This window comes from Equus asinus, chromosome 13, assembly GCF_041296235.1.
Source record: "Equus asinus isolate D_3611 breed Donkey chromosome 13, EquAss-T2T_v2, whole genome shotgun sequence".
NCBI classification, from domain to species: Eukaryota; Metazoa; Chordata; class Mammalia; order Perissodactyla; family Equidae; genus Equus; species Equus asinus.
In genome coordinates, this window is record NC_091802.1 from 31,366,774 (window position 1) to 31,393,670 (window position 26,897).

The 26,897-nt window shown below is 39.6% G+C and overlaps 1 protein-coding gene across 3 annotated transcripts in view; it reads right to left on the reverse strand.

The window, feature by feature from the left end:
* The window catches only part of ANKFN1 (ankyrin repeat and fibronectin type III domain containing 1), a 364,521-nt gene that overhangs the window by 159,193 nt on the left and 178,431 nt on the right, over positions 1 to 26,897 (reverse strand). The window lies entirely within an intron of this gene.

Here is a 26,897-nt window from a genome sequence, read left to right on the forward strand (position 1 = left end):
ATCACAAATACTTTTTGATAATATTTAATTTCAAAAAGATTTTTCTGCTGATGCAATTATTACTACACCTATTATGAGTATTTCACAGGTTATAATAATATTCGGATAATTTTTTGATAATTTTGAAATATGCATTTTAATATACCTACAGTTGATGATTCTTGCAGAACAATTTTTCTAAAAAGATTTAATTCTATACAAATTCACGTTGTGTAAGTCTTAATTTAATTTTAAATGTAAATGTATACAATGGCATTTTAGTGTTTCCTTTAACATTTCCTGTAACTTGTGGAGGACATATAAGAAACTGAAAGTGGCTTCATGATTTGTGTATAATTAAAAATGCCTGTTTATATACTCTATCACTGTATCATTGATTATGAGAAAAAACAATTTAAAAATTATCTTCCTTATTAATAATTGGTTCACTCAGAGTTTCATATGAAAATAATATTCTCTTCTGTTGAATGCAATGATCTTTAAATTTAACTTTTATTTCTAGAAAAAGGACAAGATGAACTTAAGCCAAGGACAAATGAGGAGATAATAAAGATAATAAGCAGAAATAAATGAAATGAAAGTAGAAAATAGAGAAAATCAATGAATTGAAGAGATGGTTCTTTCAAAATATAAATAAAATGGTTACCTCTATTAAGATGACAAAGGAAAAAAAGAAGACACACAAATGGTGATATCGTTACAGATATTAAAAGGATAATGAAGAAATACAATGAATAACTCTACAAACGTAAATTTGACAGCTTAGATGAAATAGACCACTTTCTTGAAAAATATAGACTACCACAGCTCATCCAATATGAAATAGATCATTTGAATAATCCTTTAACTATTAAGGAAACTGAATTCATAATTTATAAACACCAAAAAAGAAATTTCCAAGCCTAGATGTTTTCACTGGAAAATTCTACCAAACATTTAAAGAATTAACACCAATTTTATACAACCTCTTCCAGAACACAGAAGAGGAGGGAACACATCCCAATTCATTCTTTGAACTTAATAGTACCCTGATAACAAAACCAGGCAAAAACAGTACCGACAACAAAAGCACACACCAATATTCCTTATAAATGTTGATGTAAAAGTTATTAACCAAATATTAGCAAATAGAATTTGATAATATACAAAAAGAATTATATACCACAACCAAGTGGCATTTATTCAGGTCATGCAAGGCTGATTCAATATTTGAAAATCAATGTAATTCACTATATTAACAGACTAAAGAAGAAAACTCACGTGAATTTATTGACTGATACAGCAAAGCCATTAGACAAAATTACACTAATTTATGACAATAGCTCTCAGAAAAATAGGAATAAAGGAAGCATCTTTAGCTAGATAAAGAACATCTACCAAGAAACCTATGGCTAACAGTATAATAAATTTTGAAAGACTGGTTACTTTCCCCCTTAGGTCAGGAGTAAGTCATGGATGTTAACTCTCACCACTCATATTCATATGAGCATTCTATGCTCGTATAGTAAGCACGGTGCTGAACGTTCTGGCAGTATAGTAAAGCAAGAAAAGAAAATAAATGCAGATCAAAAAGGAAGAACTAAAACTGTCCCTATTTGGAGATGAAATGATTGTCTACACAGAAAATAACAAGGAATCTACAGAAAGACTCCTAGAACTAAGTAAATTCAACAAAGTTACAGAATACAAGATGAATATACAAAACTCAATTGTATTTCTATATACCAACAATGAATATATGGATACTGAATTTAAAAATGCAGTATCATTTACAAATGCTCCAAAAAATGAAATCTAAGCTGTAAATCTAACAAAACACGTGCAAGCATACCTTAAAGATATTGTGGGTTCAGTTCCAGACCATGGCAATATAGCAAATTCACAATAAAGTGAGACACATAAACTTTTTGGTTTCCCAGTGCATATAAAAGTTATGTTTACACTATACTGTAGTCTATAAGTGTGCAATAGCATTATGTCTAAAAAAATGTACACACCTTAGTTAAAAAATACTTTATTGCTCAAAAACGCTAGCCGTCATCTAAGCCTTCAGTGAGTCGTGATGTTTTTGCTGGTGGAGGGTCTTGCCTCGATGTTGATCGCTGCTGTCTGATCAGGGTGGTGATTGGTAAAGGCTGGGTTGCTGTGGCAATTTCTTAAAATAAGACAGCAATGAAGTTTGCTGCATCTATTGACTCTTCCTTTCACAAACAATTTCTCTGTAGCTTGTAATGCTATTTGATAGCATTTTACCCACAGTAGAACTTCTCTCAAACTTGGGGTCAATCCTCTCAAACCTTGCGGCTGCTTTATTAACTAAGTTTATTTAATATTCTAAATCCTTGGTTGTCATTTCAACAATCTTTACAGCATTTTCACCAGGAGTAGATTCCATTTCAAGAAACCACTTTCTTTGCTCATCCATAAGAAGCAAGTCCTCATCCATTAAAGTTTTATCATGAGATGGCAGCAATTCAGTCACATCATCAGGATCCACTTGTAATTCTAGTTCTCTTGCTGTTTCCACCACATCTGCAATTACTTCCTCCGCTGGAGTCTTGAATCTCTCAAAATCATCCATGATGGTTGGAATCAGCTTCTTCCAAACTCCTGTTAATTTTGATATTTTGACCTCTTCCCATGAATCACCAACGTCCTTCATGGGATCTAGAGTGATGATTTCTTTCCAGCAGGTTTTCAATTTACTTCACCCAGATCCATCAGAGGAATCATTGTCTATGGCACCTATAGAGTTACAAATTGTATTTCTGAAATAATAAGACTTGAAAGTTGAAATTACCCCTTGAGCCATGGGCTGAAGAATGGATGTTGTGTTAGTGGGCATGGAAACAACATTAATCTTGTTGTATATCTCCATCTGAGCTCTTGAGTGAGCAGGTGCATTGTCAATGAGGAGTAATATTTTGAAAGGAATCTGTTTTTTCTCAGCAGTAGATCTCAAAGATGGGCTTAAAATATTCAGCAAACCATGTTGTAAACAGATGTGCTATCATCCAGGCTTTGTTTTTCCACTGATAGAACACAGGCAGGGTAGATTTAGCATAATTCTTAAGGGCCCTAGAATTTTCAGAATGAAAAATGAGCATTGCCTTCACCTTAAAGTCACCAGCTGCATTAGCCCCTAGCAAGAGAGTCAGCCTGTCCTTTGAAGATTTGAAGCCAGGCATTGACTTCTCCTCTCTCGCTATGAAAGTCCTAGATGGTATCTTCTTCCAAAATAAGGCTGTTTTGTGTACATGGAAAATCTCTTGTTTAGTGTAGCCACCTTCATTAATGATCTTAGCTAGAGCTTCTGGATAACTTGCTGCAGCCTCTACATCAGCACTTACTGCTTCACCTTGCACTTTTGTGTTATAGAGATGGATTTTCTTTTTAAACCTCATCAACCAACCTCTGCTAACTTCAAACATTTCCTCTGCAGCTTCCTCACATCTCTCAGCCTTCATAAAATTGAAGAGAGTTGGGGCCTTGCTCTGGTTTAGGCTTTGGCTTAAGGGAATGTTATGTCTGGTTTGATCTTCTGTCCAGACCACTAAAACTTTCTCCATATCAGCAATAAGGCTATTTTGCTTTCTTATCATTGTTCACTGGAGTAGCACTTTGAATTTCCTTCAAGAACTTTTCCTTTGCCTTCACAATTTGGTTAATTGTGTGGGGCAAGAGGCCTAGCTTTTTGTCTATCTCAGCTTTTGACTTCCACATGCCTTCCTCACTAAGCTTGATCATTTCTAGCTTTTGATTTAAAGTGAGAGACAGACAACTCTTCCTTTCATTTGGACACTTAGAGGCCATTGTAGGGTTATTAATTGGCCTAATTTCAGTATTGTTGTGTCTCAGGGAGTAGGGAGGCCCAAGGAGAGGGAGAGAGATATGGGGAACAGCTAGTCAGTGGAGCAGTCAGAACCCACACAACATTTATCAAATAAATTAGCCATCTTATATGGGCATGGTTCATGACACTCCAAACAATTATAATAGTAACATCAAAGATCACTGATCACAGATCACAGATAACCGTAACCATAACAAATATAATAATAATAAAAAAGTTTGAAATATTGCAAGAATTACCAAAATGTGACACAGAGACACAAAGTGAGCAAATTCTGTTCGGAAAACGATGCCAATAGACTTGCTCAATGCAGAGTTGCCACAAACCTTCAATTTGTTAAAAAAAAAACGCAGTATCTGTGAAGTGCAATGAAGTAAAGCACAATAAAATGAGATATGCCTGTACAAAATTCGTATGCTGATAACTATGAAACATTTATTTAAAAAATCAAATATCTTTTCTTTTTTTTTTTTTTTAAGGAAGATTAGCCCTGAGCTAACTACTGCCAGTCCTCCTCTTTTTTGCTGAGGAAGCCTGGCCCTGAGCTAACATCCGTGCCCATCTTCCTCTACTTTATATCTGGGACGCCTACCACAGCATGGCACACCAATCGGTACCATGTCTGCACCCGGGATCCGAACCGGCACACCCCGGGCCGCTGAGAAGCAGACCGTGCAAACTTAACTGCTGCGCCACTGGGCCGGCCCCAAAGATGATCTTAATAAATGGAGAGACATACTGTATTCATGGATTGGAAGGTTCAGTACAGTAAAGGTGTCAATTCTTCCCCAATTGACATATAGTCTTAATACAATTTCTATAAAAATCCCAGCAAGAGTTTTTTGTAGATATAGAAAAGATTTTTCTAAAGTATAGGTGGAAAGGCAAAGGAACTGGAATAGCTAAAGCAAGTTTGAAAAAGAAAACTAAGGTGACAATCAGTCTACTCAATTTCAAGATTCATCACATAGCTAAAGTAATCAAGACTGTGTGGTATTGGCAGAGGGTTAGAAACATAGATTGATGGGACAAAATAGAGAGTTCAGAAATTAACCCACACAAATATACCCCACTGAGTTCTTTTGACAAAGGTGCAAAAGTAATCCAACAGAGGAAAGATGGACTTTAAGCAAGTGGTGCTGGAGCAATGAGACATCTATGGGCAAAACAATGAAACTTGACCCAAGCTTCACACCTTAGAAAAAATTAACTGAAAATGGATCATGTACTTAAATGTAAAATGTCAAACTATAACACTTCTAGACAAAACATAGGGAAAAATCTTTAGGATCTAGGACTAGGCAAGGAGTTCTTAGACTTGATGCCAAAAGCACAATCCATAAAAGGAAAAACTGATAAACTGTACTTCATCAAAATGAACTTTTGCTTTGTGGAAGATCTTGCTAAGAGGATGAAAAGATAAGCTGCAGAATGGGAAAAATATTTGCAAACCACACGTCTGACAAAGAACTGATGTCTAGAATATATAAAGAATTCTTAAAACTCAATAGTTGAAAAACAAATATTCCAATTAGGAAAAGGGCAAAAGAGATGAAGAGACATTTCACTAAAGAGGACATATAGATAGCAAATAAGCAGTAAACACATGAAATTATGCTCAACATCATGAGCTATTAGGAGAATGCAATTAAAACCACAATGAGACACTACAAATCTATCAGAATGGCTATAATAAAAAATAGTGACAACACCAAATGCTGGTGAGGATGCAGAGAAAGTGGATCACTCATATATTGCTTTTGAGAAGTAAAATGGTATAGTCATTCTGGAAAACAGTTTGGGAGTTTCTTAAAAAGTGAACGTGCAAATAACATATATTTCAGCAATTGCCCTACTAGGCATTTATCTCAGAGAAATGAAGATTAGTTTTGGCACAAAAACCTTCACACAGGTGTTTATAACAGCTTTATTCATAGGAGCCAAAAACTGGAAACAACCTAGATACCCTTCAATGGATGAATGGTTAAACAAACTATGATACATCCATACCAAGGAATACTACTCAGCAACAATAAGGAACAGACTTTTGATAGACACAACAGTTCAGAGGAATTTCTGAAGTATGGTTAGTAAAAAGCCAATCCTAAAAGGTTCCATACTGTACTATTTTATTCATATATTTTTGAAATGCAAAATTATAGAAATGGAGAAGAAATTAGTGGTTGTCAGAGGTTAAGGAGGGAGTGGGTGTAGTTATAAAAGGGCAACAGGAAGGACCTTTGTTGTGATGGAAATGTTGTGTATCTTGACTACATCAATATCAATATCCTGGTTGTGGATTATCATCACAAGATGCAAGATTTTACCTTGGGAGAAACTGGGTAAAGGGCACAAGGGATTTCCCTATGTTATTTCTTATAACAGCATGAGAATCTACAGTAATTCCAAAATTAAAAATTTAATTAAAAAGTTGATCAACTGTGAAAATAGCTTGCTTTCATAGTCTGAAGTTTACTCCCCATTTCTGGTTCCATGGCATGAAAACTAAAGTGAGCATTAAGGAGTGGTTCTGGTAACACCAGAGCTGTATCCACTGGGATGGCAGCAGTCTGGTGCTGAGCAGCAGATGGATTTTGTACAGACCATTTACTCCAGTGGCCTGGAGGTATGCTACCTGATTTACCACTGCTTAACCACGATCTAGTGCAGTGCTTTGCACAAAATTAAAAATCAATATGTATTTATTGAATGTAACATTGAATAAAAGGACACTTTCAGAAATCTGCTAAACTGTTCTGCCTCAGAGTTGGACTATGTTGGGTTTTCCTCAAATCTAATGAAATTGTTAGCTTTCAGATCCCCTAACAGTGAAGTCCAAGGGAAAGATAAAGTTAATTGTCTGAAAATTTGGTATCCAGCTTACTGAGAAATCAAAGGAACTAGAAAGTCAAACGAAGCAGCCTTGTATAGTAGACAGAGCATGGGTTTATATTATTTCACCCAACAAATTTATTCCCAGGAAATTACCCTATAGTTATTCATCCACAAATATGCAGTAACATAAACAAACAGTGCACATTTCATTGCAGTAGTACTTCTGTTGCCAAAAGTTGGAATCTAAATATTCAATAAATTTAAATAAACCATAGCAATCCTTACAATGGAATACCACACAACTATTTACAAGGACCTGGTAGATATGTGTTATTGACACAATATTCAAGACAAATTTTTAAAAGTAAGTCCTAGAACAGTTCTAATTTTTTTGTGTGAAAAAATTTGTGTATGTATATCTCTAGGTTTGGTAGTATATACATAGGAAAAAGTAGAAATATGTACTTGATGCTATTAACATGGTTATCTTGGGAAGGGGTAGGATTATGAGAGACTTTAACTTAGTCCTCTATTTCTGTATGTTTGAGTAGGTTACTATTAATATCAATAACTTCTGTAATCAGACAAAGATGTTTTCTTTTTAAAGAAGGGGCATGGACTTTGGAGTTTGACAGACTCGTGTTTGAATTTCAGCACTCCCATTAACTGTGCAAATTTGGACAAGTTACTTAATTTCCCCGATAAGTAACTTTAGGAGCCCCAGCTTCCTCATCTGTAAAATGGGAAGAGTGATGCTTAGCTTATAAAGTTATCATGTGAATTCAGTGAGGTAAAATAAACATTTGATCCAGGGCCTGACTCAAAGTAGGTAAACTATAAAGTACGTTTGTATATATTTGCCACTGCCTAGACTGCTGAAGAGTGGTAGATTTCTTTCTAGTGCACTTGCTTATGACTTATCAATCATGTAAAACCTTGATATACATCAGGCCCTATGGACTTGTTGAATTGCCAAGACTGGTCACTTCCTGTCACTTGTTTTCTATTTTCATCCAAGATCCAAAATAAAAGTAATATGCAGTCTTGGTATCCTGGTTTGGTGTTCATGTTCTATAGACATGCCCATTTTTTAGCCTTCATTCAGCCATCTAGGTCCAGAATTTCAGTGTTCCATCTCTATCATAAGCTAACTTAGTAATAGAAGTCCTTTAAAGATCTGAATCTTCATCATTCAATGTGTCCAGCTCTTCTGCTCCTATCCCCATTTAAAAATGACAGAGCCATCAGGACATTCTTTGATTGGACTTCTTATTTGCAACTTTCTTTTGGGAGATGAATGTTCACATGGCTTTTTAGTCCCAATAGCAAAGAAAGAAATAGCTCAGGCTATCAAATTCCAGAGTTCTAATTCCAGATAGTGAAAGTGGGATGGAATAAGCCAACCAAATGGTTGTAGCATTTTGGATTAAATTGAGTCATTACCGTTGATCTGTCCTGAACTATTACATGCCATGCACTGTTAGACTCCATGACCCTTAGTGTCCAGGAAGACCTAATCCAACTGGCAGTGGACACTCTGCTAGAGAGAAGCCTCATCAGAGTTTAACTCTAGCTGATGGTAGAAAAGGTGGAATGGCTACAATCCTGGATCTGATGCAGGTCAAACAACCCCAGATAGTCTCTCCTATGGCTGAGATGTAGCGTTAATGCATGGCACATTTCTGCTTTGCTGTGGATATCTGGGGGTTATGTGAATCCTTCCCATGACAGCAAACTTACTAACTCTGGAGGAATGCCATCTTTACAAAGCTTTGAGAGAAGACTTCCTGTGGCTATTAACACAGGCATGCCTACTCCTGTTTTCTGTCTTTAGAGATAATGCGGAAAACTAGATTAGAAAACAGTTACTGTGCTTTAGAATTAATAGTCTCCATTCTTTTAGACGTCTTGTGTGCATGAACTTCTCGTGCTGAACTTCAGGATTTGACTGAGGTGGAGGGACCCAAATTCTAAGGAACAGATCTCCCAATACAGAAATACAGATACGAGAGAGACTCTCCGCCTGATGGGCAAACCATCCAATACTTGAGGACTCTATCACAACACACTGCCAATTACTGCCATCTGCCACGTGTTAAATCCATCTTTCTCTCACCCTCAGAGGCCTGCAGGAGCAGCAGTGGAAGATGCCATTTTCCCAAATGCACAGCTCCTTGATCTTGTGTGTCTGACCCATCAATTCTGACCTTGAGACTTTCAGTTTGATTCATTTTCTTCTAAAAAACGCAATTTCCTGTGTCTAAGGGAGGGGGGAAAGGTTAAAAAATATCATTATAAAGGCTCCAAAGATTTTTGGGACATCAAATTGCTCTGACAAACCATTTTTATGAGTTAAGTGTAAAGGAAACAGAAACATACGGATTAAATTTCCCTTAAAATACACATGGGCTTAAAAATTAAGGGGGAAAGAAGGACTTGGCAATGTGGGTTTCAAGCTTTGCCAAACCCCAACTCCTGAGAAATAACTTGAGATGCTTGACAAACCCAAAAAGCAGCTGGTTTTGCCCCATGCCCTCATTGAGCGACATCGAGAGTCCCGTGTGATTGGAAGCTCTGTCACTGAAGTATGCTAATTTACGAACTCATATTCTTGATTGTTCAAATTACCCCAAACAATCCCTGTTTATAAAATGTCTCCCTAAAGGCATAGTCCTCCTTGGGTTTTTCTTGTATCCAGGCAGAATCACAGATCAGCTTTATAATTCCCATTTCATGGGTGAAAACACAGAGCTCGATGAGGCCTAAAGTTGATAGTTTAATGACAGCTTGCTCAAGACAGAAAATGTACCCATGTGCACCCCACACCTGCCTTGAGAATACGAGAGAATCATGGTTCATTAAGTTCTATAATGGACAGATGGCAAGTATACACTCCCCATCGAGCATTGAGAATTCAGAGTGGTGTATATGAACTGAACTGTAGTATTCATTCATTCATATAGACAATAAACAAATGCTTATGGAGCACAAACATGCTATTGGAATCACGAGAATAGAAATAAAAGCAGCTAACATTTATTGGGGTTTTACTATATGCTGGATATTGTACTAGCCCCTTACTGTGCAGTATCTCATTTAAGGCTCACTTAAACTTTCTGATGTTGGTACTATGACTATCTCCATTTTACAGAGAAGGAGGGAGGCGCAGAGAGATTTAGTATTTTACCTAAGATTGGCTAGAAAGGGCAGCTGTAGGATTCAAAGCCAAGACTGATGTTAAAATACTTGGATGCTGCCTTCAAGAACCCCTCAAGAACCTGGGCAAGCTGAGACGTATTCAAATGTAAATATAATAAAGAGTGACAAATGTCCCAGAGACATTCAGAAGAGCATGGAGGGATTACTTTCTACTGAGATTAGGAAGGCTTTTGTGTAAGAGGCTGTTTTTGGATAAGATTTTAAAGGATGAGTAAGATCTGAATACCAGGGGAGAGGTCAGAGTCATCCCTGCCTGGAGAACATCTGAGAGAGGAGGATGACAGAGGGAAATCTAAGGCACAACAGAGGTGCTGGAGAGATGCAGGGAAGTCACACCAAATGCACTTTTGACTCAGGCGAATGCAGTTATGTACCATCTACCAAAGCAAAAGAAAACTAACTCTCCAAAATAATTTAAATAGCTCAGGCAATTTCATCTGCCATTGCCTAGAAAAATGAGTATAAGATAAGTCAGTCGATTCTGACTCTGAGAACCTCTCTTGGTGTGAGCATCTCACGGTGCTACATGATTCTAGAGACAAAAGGTGTGCATTTTTGCAAAACATGGCCCCTAACCTAACCATAACCCCTAACTTAACCAGGGGTTAAGCTGTTAAAGATGCTTTGAGTTTATGTAGTAAAAAAAAAAAAAAAAAAAAATCCATCCAAATGAAATGTAAATTGTGTGTGAAAATATATGCAGAAGTTAAAATTGTTACTAATACATGAAAATATATTAACCTCTAAATATATACAAAAGGAAATATCGCTTAAAAAAAACCAACTGTTTGCCCACTTATGACAAACCAAGCATTGAGACTTTTGACAGTTTCCAAAATACTATTTATTATTAATGGCAGGGGCTTCAAGACTTGAGAGTGGGAAGTCAGTAAACAAGCAGTAAGGTTGAGAAGATTTATTAAAGAAAATATAGAGAGGTTGACTTGTAGAAGTAAGAAGTTGAAGAACATTGAAGGTGCATGAATAGTTAAGTCTTAAAGAAAATGTTAATATGGGATGAGTTGACATTATACACATGCAACAGAAAAATCTGATAACTCTACTCCTACTTTTTTCTCTAAATATAGACTCTGGATATACTCATTTTAGAAAAAGAAGAATACATAACAAACACAAAACATAAACAGAGAAAAACAGAAATTATCCATAATCCTATCACAGAGAGAACCACTTTATCTTTTGGTATATTTTCTCCTGAATGCATATATTTTACATATTTACATTGATTCGTGCTCTATATTAGTGGTTCTCAAACTTTAACATACATCAGATTCACCTGGCTATTAAAACGCACATTGCTGTGGGCTCACTCACTGAGTCTCTGATTCAGTGGGTCTGGTGGGACCTGGGAATGTGCATTTCCACCAAGTTTCTAAGTGCTGCTGCTGCTGCTGGTCCAGGGACCACACTCTGAGATCTGCTGCTCTAGAAGGTTTTGGTTCTTGCGATTTTCACTTCACATCATATTGGGAGTGTTAAAATTGTTTGAAAATACCTTCCCCATGGTTGCATAATATTTTATTACATGTTTTATTAACCATGCCCCTATTGTTGAACAGCTTTTCCATACTTGTTAATTGGAAGATGTCACATGTCTTTAAGAAAACGATGCTAAGATGAGTAAGACACACCTCTAGCCTTGAGACAGAAGCAAACACACCAAAGGCTGTGGGATAAAAGGAAATATTTACACTCTCATGGTTACTTTGGATTTTAGAGGATCATAATGCTTACTCCACTGATGGGGATGGTCTTGAGTAAATCATTTTGGGTGTGGAGCAAGGAGCTTGTAAGCCTCAGGAAGCTATGTCTCCCACAAAGCAGTTATCACTGACTTCTGAAATGGGCCAGATGGTTCTTTTGAAATATGTAGAATGGAGAACCAAGACAAGAGTCGAGGAGACTTATTTTGATATGCAACTAGCTAAAAATCTTGTTTCTGAAGCTGCTTGATAAACTAACGATTCCAAAGAAAGCTTTGACGCTCTTGGTGAGCAGGCTCTTTCCATGAACAGAATCACAGTGTGGAATTCTCTGGCCCTCCTGCCTTTTTCTCATCCTCAGCAATGAGCAACAGAAACAGTTAAACCGCCAGCAGCTCCCAAACAGTGGTTTCCGCCCTTAGCGACTGCCAGCCCCTGCAGGCTCACCACACACAGCCTCAGAGGTCTGGCTCTGAAGCTCCTCTCTGCCCAGACGCCATAACAATGAGAAAGGAAAACTGTGGCCACCACAGAGCTTCAGAGGCCAATGGTACACAGCAGCCTCCACCCTACCAACAAATTCCCCTCACTCCAGGCCTGTGGCTTGTTTCTCATCCCTTACCTTTCCCCAAATAATCACAAGATTCTATGGTTTTCTTTCTCATTCATCGTCTTACACTGTCCCTGAAGAAGAATTCCAAAGAGACCCAATGAAGCTATATTTCATAGTGAGGAATCTGTGGGCGCTTTGGTACTATTCACTGTGGGTGAACCCAGTAAGATGGTAGTAACGATGACACCAGATGTTGCTTGAACCGTGATAGCTACCAAGCATCCTCTAGATGTATACTATCTAATATAATCCTCACATTAGCTCTAGGAGCTCAGTACTATTTCTTCTCCCATTTTACCAATGAAGAAATAAACGAAAGACCAGAGAGGTTAAACCACTTGCCCAATGTCACTCAGCTGGCAAGCGATGGGAGTGGACTTAAACCAAAATGTTTCTGACTCCAAAGCCCATGTTCTTTACCACCATTCTAATCAGCTTCTTTTAAGAAAATATCTAATATTTGCTTAATCCTCTGTTCATCAGCCTCATCTAAATGCCAAAGAAGGCCAAGTATTTCACTTTTTTAGAGAATCTTAAACCATAGAGCAGATTCCCAATAGCCTATTTTAAATCAGCCAAGAGAAAGTCCCCTGATTTTCTGGGTTATTGGTTTACTCTCCATAGTACTTAGACCACAGGAAGCAGGTGGAGGTAGGCTACAAGGGACTCAGAGTTATCACATCAATTAACTGGAGATTTCAATAAAACTTACTACCCTATTAAAGATGACCTTTTTTTAATCCAAAATTTTAGTACTTATATACATGTACTTATATATATATGCAGTACCAAGTATATATGCACACACATATATACTTAGTTATATATAGTTATATATACAGAGGGAGAGAGAAACAGAGAGATTTCTTTTTATATCGTGGTGGGATCCAAATTTCTTTATTGAGAGTAGAGTAGTGGTTCTTAAATGTTAGTGTGCCTTGTAATCACCTGGAGAATTTGTTAAAATACAGACTGCTGGGCCTCACCCCGAGAGTTTCTGATTGAAGAAGTCTGAGGAAGACCCAAAAACCTGCTTTTCTAGCAAGTTCCCAGGTGATGCTGATACTGGTGGTCTGCGGAGCACCTCTGAGAATGACTGGAGTAAAGAATCTGTCAAAGCTTTACAGAGAAAGAAGCCTTTGCTGCGATATTCTAAAGGAAATTGCCCATCTTCTTTGAATTCTGTGCCACATTGCCTTTCTGCTTAAATGATGGATTGATGATGCCACAAGAGAGGATGATCACCTGGAGCATTGGGCCCACTTCAAACCGAATCTTCCATATCATGACATGGGGTTTCCCAAGGAATGGGTGGCACTTGAAGTCCCAGGGGTGGTCATTAACAGATAAAAGCCAGAGGAAGCCCATTCTTTTCCGATAGTCTCCTCTCCATCAACAATGGGAAAAGATAATGGCTTCTTTGTTACTTCATGTAATTTGAGATATGGTTGCAAGTAAGCTTAGTCATTTTCTGTAGCTGTCCTAGGAATTGATCTTTCCTCCTGCTGCTGGAAAGATCAAGCTTCCTTGTTAAATTGGTGATTGCTTTACTCAGATTTGCCCATCAAAATGCCCTGTGACATGTTCTTCACCCGCTGATGGCTCAGGCCTTGTCCTATGTGCATTGCTTCCAGAAGTTTCTTGGTATATCGGAGTAGAGGGAGTTTAGAATCAGTGTTCACTTAGTAATATTTTCATCTAAATCAATGAGTTGAGTTCTGTGGCAGAAAATTTCTGCTGTTTCTGACAGACTTGGGCTGTCCCTAAATGACACAGCCGTGAACAGGCAGGTCAGGCCCTCACTCCAGTTTGAAATTCTTTGTGTCTTGAGCTCTTTTTGCTAAAATGAAACAGCATACACAATGCTGTACTAGGCCACACATTCTGTTATATCAAACTTCTACTACCTCTCCCCAGGATGGAGCAAGCTAGGCTAACTTCCAACCTCGCATTCTGAAAGGAAACCAGAAGACCAGAAAATGTCAGTCTGTTTTCTTCTTTGATAAGCTTCCCTGGCAAAGTGCGATGACCTGAATTACGGTGCGGCCTGTGGCCCAAGAATCTTGAAGGCAGCCTCTGGCTTGCTCTGCCTCTAGCCTCTCTTCATCAGTGGTGTCTGGCCTGCAGTGCTGTAGATCGATCACTTGGTTTCCAGCGGCAAGCATGCATTCTCTTTAAGATTATGGGTGCTACCAGGGGGAGGGAAACAGCCACAGATAACCCCAACCACAGCTAACCCAGAAACAAGTTTTACTGTTTCTTTGGGAAGGTATTATTCTGTTTCTTTATATAGCTATTTTGTCTTTCTGGCTGATAACAAAGCAAATTTTTGTTCCCTGAATACAGAAGGCCTCAAATTAGCAATTTGTTAATTAGGGAAGAGAACAAAGCCTTGAGTTTAAGGAAAAGATGACTGAATATGCCTATAAAGGATGTTCCCCTTGCTGAGAGAATCTGCCCAGGTGGCTAAACCACAAGATGTTTCTGCCTAGAATGTTAAAAAGGGAGCCTCCAGGACAAAGGCCTTCAGACTATTCTCTGGAGCCCTGGAGCTGAATGGAGGCCCTGGAACTACAAGGCATGAATAAGGCCCAGCTCTTCCCCCCAAGGAACTCAAGGTCCAACAAACAGCTTAATGCTTATTCAGTCATTCATTTGACAATTATTTATTGAACACTTAGAACATGCCAGGGAGATTGTTTTGGTAATGAAATGTCAGAGTATAAGGAGACTCTAGATCAGAGATCAGAAGTCTCCTGGGCAGCAGCATCTCTTCTGTGCTGTTCTTGGCAGATGATTGCCTGACCTCTGACCACATCTTGGGGTGGGAAGCTAGCCGCTTTATGAGGCAGCTTATCCCATTGCTCCACAGTGATCATGGCTCAAAGGTTCACTTTGTACTATACTGAATCCGTTATCTGCCTTCTTTAGCTTATGCTGAATGAAACCAATGTCTGCTTGGAGGACTACTGTTTAACTCAATAACCCTGCCCACCCACCTGAAGGCCACTCTCCCCTCCCCCTTCCCCTAAAATACCACACACACAAATACACACATGCCAAACCCGAAAAGTTGGTGGGTCTGTTTTTGCTTCTGTGCTTGGCAGTGGTGGTGGTGGTATATATGTGATACACAAAGTTAAAAAGAAGGTAGAAAAGAAGATGAGGATGAATGTGTTTGGCCTAGTGCCTAACACAGTATATGGCACACAGTAGGTCTTCAGTAAATAATTGTCAAGGGAATGAGTCGATGGATAAATGACTAGATGAGTGACTAGAGTATGAATACTAATTAGACTATAAATTTTTCATGTTGTAGACTGTGTCTCATTCATCTTCATATGCCTAGTACCTAAGGCAGTACTTAGCCCATAAGTAGGACTTCAAAAATAAGTATTTTCTGATTGAATGGATAGATGCATGAAATTGAAAACCACTGGCATACAAATGAGTGCTGAATAAATGTTGTCTGAATGAATGAATGAATGAAGGTGCAAGCCAAGGAGCAGTGCTTCACTGGGGACAGTTATTCTGCTTCAACTGGAGGACATTATGGCTTTAGTGGGTAGGTGAGAAAAATATGACTCTATTTAATAGGGCTATTGGTTGCCTTTTCAGCATGAGAAGCTCTTTCCTACTGTTGACTCAGCAGCCCAGGCAGTTTGCCTTCATCCTGTGGTCTTTTCTAACACGCTAGGGTTAGCTAGGTGAGATGGCAGTATTTTGCTCTGTTTTGTTTTTTAATCAAACTGCTTTGCTTAGAGATTCTACGTTTATTTGGTTTGCTTCCCAGTTGCTTAAAGGAATATGGATGTTAGCTAGAAATGGTTACGGATGCTAATAGAGAAGCTGTCCGGTTTGGTAACATAGAAAAGAAATGTTGGAGAAAATGAACACATACTGATGTCTGCACTCTTGTCCTCTTAGGACTATCTGGAGACCCATTACCAACACAGAAGAGCAGACACTCCGTTTCTCCCCAGGGGTCTCCTGGATCTGGCACACTCTGGTAGACCAAATCTGTTTCCCCGAGGCGTGGTTCTTAGCTTCTCATAGCCACACTCTGTGAAGATGAGACCACATGTTGCTTTTTGATCACACTCTGTTCCCTGTAAGGCAGCCCTAAGATGGTACTGGATCAAGAATACTGAAATTTGGTTTGTTTTTCCTCCTGTGATTGTTAGATCCTTAGCCTCTGAGTCAGATCAGCTGCACTCCCCAGGAAACCAAGTTTTACTTTGTCCTAGCAGGAATCTGACTCAGCCTCTGCCTCTTTGGAAGGTACTGTGATTTCTATGCCAGTGATGAAAAGGAAAACCAGGGAGGTATAAATGATGCCCACTACTTAGCAACGTACGTTCTCAGCAACATGCTCCTTTTGAGATGTCACCTGATTGGCTCTTCTGCACTCTACTGAAACAAAGAACAAAATATTGGCAGTGGCTCTAAAGGAGACAAAGAATTTGTCATAAACTGTAGGAGAATTCCATGTAGCCTAGTGGATTGAGTGCCCTTCTCTTAAGCTAAATTAGCTCCTGGTTCCTTTTTAATTGGGGTCATTTGCCTACTAATTTTCAAGGCAAGTATTTGGCACCAAAAAGATACTTCAGAGAAATAGATGAATAGACTAGAGAAGTTCTGTCGATGTCTCTGGACCAAGTGTCAGAAGCCACAGCCCTTCCTTGCTTCACAGGAACCCTGAAGAATTTCTGGATGGCACATGGGAAGAGTCAGTAGCATGTTGGGTGGCCAGGCCATCTGCTGGCCCTCCTATTAAGTTCCAAGCCCTGCAGCAAAGGATTATTGGCCAAGTTGGGCAAGAAGTGAAGGCTACCCAAGGCCACTGTAACAGGCAGCTGTCCAGTGTTAAGGTCAACCCAGCTAGATGAAGCCAAGGTTAAGTTAGCTGGAATAAAGTCAGGAACAGTACAATTAGGCCCCTAAATGTGCTTTGGGCTATTATACATCTGGGCATCAGAAGGTCAGTTTTATGCAGTAGGATAGCCCATGTCCATTGACATGGTCCTGACCTGGGTTGATCTGTCCTGCTTGGACATACTGGTCCCTTCAAGCAGGTGCCTACCAATCATATGAGTTTCCTCTGATGTGATGAGAGTGAATCCACTCAAAATAGAAAATCCCATATGTTCAGTCAATGAATGAGTTAAAACACCACCCAAGGACCTTACAGAGGAAAAATCAGACATGCAGTTTAGGGAAATCTAAATCTGATTCTGAAGAGACATGGGCATGGGACCAAACTACATGCAAACCCTTGAAATGCTCCAGTGACAATCTCTTGGAGACATTCTGCCCCTCAGGAATTACTGACAGTCTCAATAGGGTTCTATTGGTTCTGGTCATTTTTCAGGATGGAATGGGCTGAAATGATCCAGACTCTTATTTACAAACTGGAAGTACTACTTTTAAGAGTTGAGGGGCACACTTTTGAGATATTACCTTTCTTTGCCTCTCTAAATTAGGTTGGTGGTATTTGAATTCCTCTGTTAAGTCAACGTTCTCTAAGCATTATAGCCCTCCTAGCCTGGAGACTGGAGACAGGTACTCATGGAAACTTGTCTTCACATCATTAGTTTTCACAGGAGGCGGGGAAATGAGATGAGACTTTGTTCAAAGAGTAATTTTGATTTCAGATACTCCTCCAAACATCTGCAAATCAACAGAAACTGCAGTGAGAGGGGCTATTAGGAGGTGTTGGTACAATGACTAATGAGACCAGTTACCATCTGCATAAGCTGGACTGGGAATAGAAAATTTACAACTTTTGCTTTGAATTGCTGAGGTATCCTTATGTAGAATACCAGACAGACTCAGCTCTTCACTGGACCTTGGAATATTTGGTTTGCATGTCTCGGCAAGTAGAAAGGGTGGTGTCAGGAGAAAGTTCTGGGTTTGGCTGCAACTCAAATGCGGCAATCAAACAGAATTCCAAGTTCTAAAAAGAGAAAGTAAAAATTGCTACATCAAAGCATACATAAATTTGATCTAAAGAGATACCGGTTGTATGTAGTTCTTATATCAATATTTCTTTGGGTGCTTCTGGTTTTTAAGAACCCTTTCAACTCTGTTATCTTGTAGTTATTCGCATGGCATCCTTATTTCATAGATGAGAAAATGAGTCCCAGAGAGGCAGAGATTTCCCCTGAGAACTATTTAAGGTCCTGTTTAAATTGCTGCATCAGTGGTGAAGTTGGTGCTATAATTCTACAGTGTTCATGGTCCTACCTAAAATCCTTGTTGGAATAAGGGAGTTGGGGAAAGAGTATAGAGAAAGAGATTGAAGAGAGGAAGGAGGAAAAAAGGGAGGGAAGAAGAGAGGGATTGGAGAGGGAATGGGAAGGGGAAATACACAGAGAAGGGGGAAGGAAGAGAGAGTGAAACACTTAGCCATCACAGGGGAGGATGCAACTGGCTGGGAGGTTAGGGCTCAGCCCCACAACTCACCAGCTTCATGATTAGACTGCCTGATTCTCAGTCTTCTTATCTGTGAAATGGGACCAGCTGCATCTGCCCTGCCTTCCTCACAGGGTTTTCCAGACCACAGGAGCCCAGGTGTATAAAGGAGCTTTGGAAAATACAGAGTGCTGTTCAACTCTAAGGCAGCGCAGAAAGTCAGTTACTCTGTTAGGGAATTCAGGGTTTTGGTTACCCTGGAGGGTCACTTAAGACGTTTAACTCCCCATTGCTACTGAGTGAAGAGTGCCACATGTTACAAGGGGGCCAATGTGGGCTTCATTTATAAACAGCGAGGATTCCAAAGTAATCCCAAAGGGAGAAGGGTGAGCTGCCCTGAAGCGCGGGCTCCAGGCGCCAGAAGAAATGGAGCTGTCTCCCTGCTTTTTGATGCCAAGACATCAACACTTAAAGCAGCCACAGGGCAAGTTTGATCCGGAACCAGCAAAGCAGAGAAAGAACTCAATTGAGATGCCCTGCCCTGTAGGCAGGCTTCCTGCTGACATGAATGAGAACTGTACACCCATAAGGAGCTGAGCACTGGCTCGTAAATTTTAAGCATCCCTTGGGCTTTCTTATGAGCAAATCTGCTGTCCTTTTGGCCCTGAAATAAGAATTGAGGCCTAATAGCCAGGCCTAAGCAATGGGACAGAAGAAACAAGAAAACTATTTCTGAACTCTACCAAAATGCCTTTTTCTCAGAGTCTATGAGACATCTTCTAGGACTATAACTTGAGACTCTCCCCTGCCCCCATGGCATAATTCTCAGATCCTATAGACACTGATTAATTCAGTCCCTTCATTTGTCACTCATTAATGACAAATATCTGGTGGCTGTTGCCAGTAGAACACTCCATTCTCTTGAAACAATACGAGCAAATTGCAGGGCCTTTGAATGACGCAGGGTCCACCTGCATAGAAATAGGTACAGGACAAAGTCACATATAATGGCATCCGACGGTGGCTTGCTCTAAGCTTCTCCCGTGTTAACCTTGTGCTCTGTCCAGCCATGAAGGATGGCCAACTCAGGATCATCTCCTGCTCTGCACAACAAAGCAAACATCTGTATAAATGCCAGCAGCCTTTTGAGCTGGAGATTTAATGATTAGCCTGTATCCCATTCAATAATGTTTGCGCAGATGAGTTTGAGAATGGGCTGCCCTTTGTAAGGTTTCTTCTTCAAACTGCTGAACGATATTTCTCTGTAAGAAAAGATCTGCGATGACTGGCTTGTAGCTGCGATTTAAGGATGGTTTCTCATCTACATCCAGGTGCAGAGCTTCTCCCCGCATTTGTTACAGCCAGGATCAGCATTTACTTCCTAAAGGGCAGGCTCTAAATAGGTTGTGCCACCAGCTAGATCACATGTCATCATTAAAATTAACCTCTTAGCTACTGTTTGGGTGCCAAAGATGTGTCAGGCACTGTCCTAGGCACTTTGCAAACGTTATTTAATTCTACGCAGGAACTAAACCCATGAGGTAGGTTTTATTGCCTTCATTATAGGGGTAAGAAAATGGAAACGCTGGGAGGTTAAGCTCTTTGTCCAAAGCTACCAAGCTGTAGAACCAGGACTTGCGCTCAGGCTTTGTCTGGGCTCAGACCCCGGTGCTGTGCTGCTTTTCCATTAGCAGAGGTTGATTGATGGTGGAAAAAAATCTGATTCTGTGTCAGACTGACTGCACTGAGTCCTAGCTCTGTGACTTTGGTAAATTGTTTACCTGGCTGTGCTTCCTTTCTCGCTTATAAAAAAGGGAGAGTGAGGCCTGCGTTATCTGCCTCACAGGGTTGTGAGGATCAAATGCAAAGACTTGTAAAACTGTAACCAGCTTCACAACTATAAAGGATTATAGAGTATTCCTGATTAGAAAGTTATTACCCATGTCATAATATCAAGGGACTCATCCTTGGAAAATTTTGATAGAAGGAGGTAGCAAGGATGATGACATCTTGCCTATGGTTGGTAGGGTGCTTGGGGGGGGGTGGCTGGTTAGATAGATAGATAGATAGATAGATATCTCCCCCTTGTCACATGATCTTCTTATAGTGTGACTACACTTCTCCCACTGAGGGGTTGGGGTCTAATGTCCTTTGCCCTTGAATCTTGGCAGTAGCTTGCAACTTTCTTGATAAGTGGAGTACGGTGGAGGGATGCTGTATGACTGGATGTTAAGTGAGCCTAGGCCATAAAAAGGATCAGCTTCCACCTGGCTCAGGTACTTGTCCTTGGAGCCCTGCTACCATGTGGTGAGGAATCCCTGGTCATGTGGAAAGGCCATGTGTGAGTGTTCCAGGCAATAGACACAACTATGCCTCAACTGACAGCTAGAATTAACGTGTGGGTGAATGTGCCTTCAGATAATTCCAGCCCTCAACCTTTGAGTCATCCAGCTAAGACCCCAGCCATCATGGAGCACAGACAAGCTGCCCCCAATCTGTCCCATCTAAATTCCTGAGCCACAGAAACTGTGAGAGATAATAAATGATTATCATTGTTTTAAGTCACTGAGTTTGGGGTGGGTTGTTAAGAGGCAAAATATACTTAATATAGGGAAAGATCAAAAGAGGGTCACAAAGACTCCAAGGTAACATCACAGTTTTCTGAGGCTCATCATATCAGAGGAGCTTTCCATTCTGGAAATTCAAGATGATGCTGGGAGGCAGGAAATGTTGAGTCTGGGCCAACCTGAAACTATAGACCTAAAGGATGGACTTGCTGCAGGTCACAGGAGGATAGTTAACCAAGCAGGGTGTTGGAGAGATGACCTTTCACACTGGAATGATTGTGAAAATGAAAGGGCGTGTTACTAAGAGTTACTCTTGGGCAACAGGTATAGATAAGGATGTCCTTGTTAAACCGGGATTTAGAGACCAAGTTGACATCAGGGAGATCAGTAAGAGGTGATGAGGGTTCTGACTGGCAGTTACATATGAAGTCACAAGGCTAGGTGCAGAGGCAGCATTGGAGTCCTGGATGGGGAGTGGGAGGCTCGGTCTCAATGCCAGAAAAGCTAAGAAGGAAGACACATCAGCATTACACTCCTCCAGCTCGGAGACCTCTCCAGCTTAACCAGGAGGGTGAATTTCAACTATTCATTTTGTTTTGAGAAACTCCTTTAACTTGAAGTAGAATAAAGATGGAGAGAGGCATAGGAGTCATCCAGAGTGTGTGTGTGTGTGTGTGTGCACGTGTGTGTGTCTGTGTTGGGGGAAGAAAAGGCAGGGAAATAAGAAAAAGAGTAGAAGGAAGTTCTGGAAGGAGAATGTTTTGGAGCAGACTTGGGCTGAGGTGGTGGCAGCTCCTGACCTAAAGACCCTAAAGATCACAGCAAGGGTGGAATGCCACCTCTAGCCCAGCAGCTTGAGGGAATGAGCCCTTAGTAGCCTGTCCAGTCTCTGCCTCATACTCTTTAAAGAATAGGAATTTGTCTGCAAGGGAAAGACCACACACAGTCCCCAACCACACCCCTGCTGTCACCCTAAATGACATCGGTGTGGCTCAATTAAAATTTTGTGAAAAGGAAACAGATTATAAGGACATCGTAGTTGTAGATTTCTCCATGAGATGACTTAGTCAAAGATTCCTTTCTATCAAAAAATAGTGCAATATTTATATAGTCACAGAATCAACAGAATCCTGACTTGTGCTCCATATTTTGCATACCTTATTCTAGGTAATTTGGGTTCTTTCTGACATGTTTCTGACAATTACAGTGATTGTTCTTCTTCTGGGAGTTTGAGGGGAATTTGCCTGCCTCTTTTCCCTCATCTCACTCAGCTCGTCTCAGTGAACTAAATGAAGTCTCTCTTTAGGTGGTCTGGGTATTCCCTGTTTGTTTCGGAACCTCTTGCACTTCTATACACTGACACACCTAACCCCCTGTTCTTTTACCAGATTTGGACTTTCTCACCTCGTTTGTTGCCTGGACATTTTGTGCTGTTGCATAGAGCAGTGGCCTTCAAACTTCTTTCAAACAATAACTTACATTAAGAAACACTTTTTACACTGTGACCCGGTAAACCGAATGTATAAAACTGAAACAAAAATTTCACAGAATGCTACTAGTACTCACAAAGCCCCCTGCTTAGTACTCGCATGGCTGCCATCCCATTCTGTTCTAAGCTGTGCTTTCCTATGCTGGGCTAGTCTATTAGATTAAGCAAAATTCAATCAAGATAAATTAGAAATCATTAGCCCTAATTGGATATGTTTTAGACTTAAGAAGATTGACTGTGTGTTTATTTGTGAAGAAAAAGAGGGAAAATAAAAGGTTTTTTGAGTATTTTTGACATTGTACCTTCTAAGCTAACTTAAAAAGGTGAGTTATAACTGGAAATTTTATAATACTTTTTAGTATTCTAGGAATGGAATTTAAGTCCATTGCTGGAATTTTATAAATCAATCTCTCTCTCATACACAAACGTCTGTGGGCATTCGAGCACACACACACAACCCCACACACAGTCTCCAGATCTCTCTGGGAACTCGTCAAATATCAGGGTATAAGGTATTTAGTTCCCTAAGTAGAAGTGTCTAAAAGTCCGTTGTTGAGTGAGGAAACCTATAACCCATAACATAGTCGAGCTAAGTGTCATCAGTCTTTTAATAGCTGTAAATAATATCAGATTATTTCCTATTTTTGAAAGAGTTTGTATTGGTGGTTAAAACGAGTAAGATCTAGTTCTTAGGAGGAAACAGTTCCCTGAAGGAGGAAAAATCTGTGTAAAGAGAACGGGAAAAAGCTGAAGTTCAACCTAGGCGTTCTGTGCTCTGCTAACACGTCAAATATTTGCCTTTAATTGTTACAGTGACACGGCGAGGCCAGCATTCATTCACCGAGCCACAGAGTCTCCACAGTGCCTGCGGCACCTACTGTGTCTTAGGTGTTGGGATTCATGGTGAGCAAAGCCTCCAGTGAGCTCACCTTCTGCCAATAGGTTCCCCTTTAGGCTGAGTGGAGTGCTTTGAAGGAGAGGCCCCTAGTGTTGTGTCTGAGACCATCTAATCAGTGGACTTGACCCCAGGGTGCGGCTTCCTTGACAGAATGATTTTGAGGATGGGGAGGAGTGTGTGGAGCACTCTCAGCTTAACACCCAGCACAGGCAACATCCCCATGCTGCATTCAAAGCTCCTAAAGAAGGCCGGTGTTGTTGGAGCAAGCCCTGTCAGCTCTACAACTTTGTCCAGAATAGCCCTTCACACCTGAAGGTGGGTGTGGTTAGAAAGAAGTGGGGCAAAGAGGAGTTTTCTCCTGGGTATTTGTGTACTTGTGCTTCCGCAGGAGCACTGCTCTTGGGGCCTGTCATACAAACTAATGCTGCTCCCGGTGCTTTGTGGAAGGTGCGTAGGTGGGTGTGTGTATGTGTGTGTGTATGTGTTTGTGTTTGTTTAACAAAGCAGGGAAGGGGACTTTGTTCCTGGAGAATTTCTTAATTGAGATTTTATTGTACGATAATATACTTAAATCAGTTTTTACCTTTTTAAATGCACATATTTTCATATTGTTGTGTGGTTATTAATAGAATTTGATTTTCAGAATGTGATTTCTAGCGTCACATCTTAAATTTCTACTTTTGTCTACTTCAGTTCTAAAGTGCCTCACTAAAATTGCCAGCAATTGCAATACATAAAGTGAACGTGCCAACACCTTGCCAAGGTTCAAAGTTCTATATATTTATGCGTAGATCACGTTTGGTACCAGGCCTTTTTAAAAAATTGCTAAAACTGCTAGTTAGAGTGGTTAGAGAGCACTGCATTCACTTTCTAAGTTATGAAACAAACTCATCAGATTGGAGCCGAGCACATCAAATATCCAGATGAAAATTGGATACTCAGTGCCATGTGATGTTTAGCATCAGTTTAACAGTCTGTCTCAAACTCATCTTTTTCTTGGAAGATTTTAAAAATTAAAACACTTCCTAGTCCTTGTGTAACAATTTATAGTTTGTGAAGTGTTTTTTTTTCATTTTAATTTTTGAGATATAATTTACATACACATCTTAAGTATATAGTCTGACGAGTTTCAGCAAATATTTTGACAAACATACACCCATCTAACCCACACTGCAATCAGGATAGAACTAGAGAGTTCTAGTCTATTGCATACCCTCCCCTCTCCCACACACAGAAAATCAAAAACCATAGTTCTGATTTCACCATTATAGAAATGCAATCACACTGTGTGTATTCTTTTGTGTCTGGCTTCTTTAACTCAACATATTTTTGAGATTTATCCATGCTGTTTTTTGTATTAGTAGTTTACTCCTGCTGCATATGAACATACCACAATTTGTTTATCCATGCATCTCTTGATGGACATTTGGATTGTTTCCAGTTTGGGTCTATTATGAATAAGCTCCTATGAAAATTCACGTACAAATTTTTGTATGGCCATGTGTTTTCATTTCTCTTAGGTAAATAGGAGTGGAATTGTTGAGACATAGGGTAGATATATATTTAACTTTATAAGCAATTTCCAAAAGTTTTCCAATGTAGTTATACCACTTTATATTCCCACAAGCAATGTATATGAATTCCAGTTGCTCTACATCTTTACCAACATTTGGTGTTGTCAGTCTTTTTAATTTCGGCCATTCTAATGTGTGTGATGTATTCATTTCAATTTTATTGTGAGTTTCATCTGCATTTCCTTGATGTATAATAAATTTGAGCATTTTTTACATGTGTACTGTTATTTTTATGTCTTTTTTGAAGTGTTTGCTCAAGTATTTTGCCCATTTTAAAGTTGAGTTGTTTACCTTTTTGTTATTGAGTTTTAGGAATTCTTTATATATTCTAAATGGATGTTGTATATTCTGAATGTCTGAGATAATGTGAGTGTTTTTTTCCCAGTCTGTGGCTTGCCTATTCTTTTTTTTCTTTTTCTTTTTTTCGTAAGGAAGATTGGCCCTGAGCTAACACCGTCTATTTTGTATGTGAGACACCACCACAGCATGGCTTGATGAGCAGTATGTAGGTCCATGCCTGGGATCCAAACCCACGAACCCTGGGCTGCTGAAGCAGAGCGCAGAAACTTAACCACTATGCCATTGGGCTCACTGGGCTGGCATATTTTTTTAATGGAGTCTTCTGAATTTTTACTTTATCTTTTTTATGGCTAGTACTTTTAGTGTTCTGCTTAGGAAGTCTCTACAAATATTTTATCTTACATTTTCTTTTATACACTTTATAATTTTAGCTTGTATATTTAGGCCTGTGATCCATATATAATTAATTTTCCTATTTGGTGTGAGGTAGGAGTTGAGATTCATTTTTCCCCGCAATTATTATCTGGTTGTTGCAGTACTATTCATTGAAAGATTTTCCTTTCTTAATTAAATAGTTTTGGCACCTTTGTTGAAAGTCAGTTGATTGTATAAGTGGAGGTCAAGTGTTGGACCATTGATTTATTTGTCTATCCTTACTCTAATACCACATGTCTGGATTACTGTAGTTTAATAATCTTTAGGCCTTCAACTTTGTTCTCTTTGCAAGTTTGCTCTGACTATTCTAGATCCTTTGCATTATCATGAAAATTTTAGAATCAGTTTGTCAGCTTTCACAAAAACACTCACTGGGATTTTGATTGTGACTGCATTGAAGCTATAGATAAGTTGTTAATAGCTTGAGCCTCGTAATAGACATGAACAAACTGAAGCTCAGAGAGCCATGGAATTTAGAATACTAGAGCTGAAAAAGACATTGGATAAATCACAGTATTCTGCAGTGGTTTTTTCACCTTGTTGCACACTGGAATCACCTGGGGATTTTTAAACAACACAGATATGACTCCCACCCTGAGATATTCTGATTTAATGGGTCTGGGCATGCAACCTGGACATCAGGACTTTTAAAAGCTCTCCTGGTGATTCTAATGTGCAGCAAACTTTGGGAGCCATAGGTTTAGTGCTCAAATTGTAGATGTGGAAATTGAGGCCCAGAAATTATAAGTGAGCTGCCTAAATTGATAAAACTTACAAATTGACTCCCTCTAAACCTACCGCTCTTCACATAATGTCATATGAATGTTCCCAAAAAATTATGTAAACCGCAAAACAACCACCACCGCAGCTTCCAACCAAAACTAAATAGCTGCCACTTTCTTGCCAGCAGAGAATGTTATCTAGCTCTTTGTGTCATACTGAGCAAAGTTCTAGATACGAATTTCCTCAGGGAAGT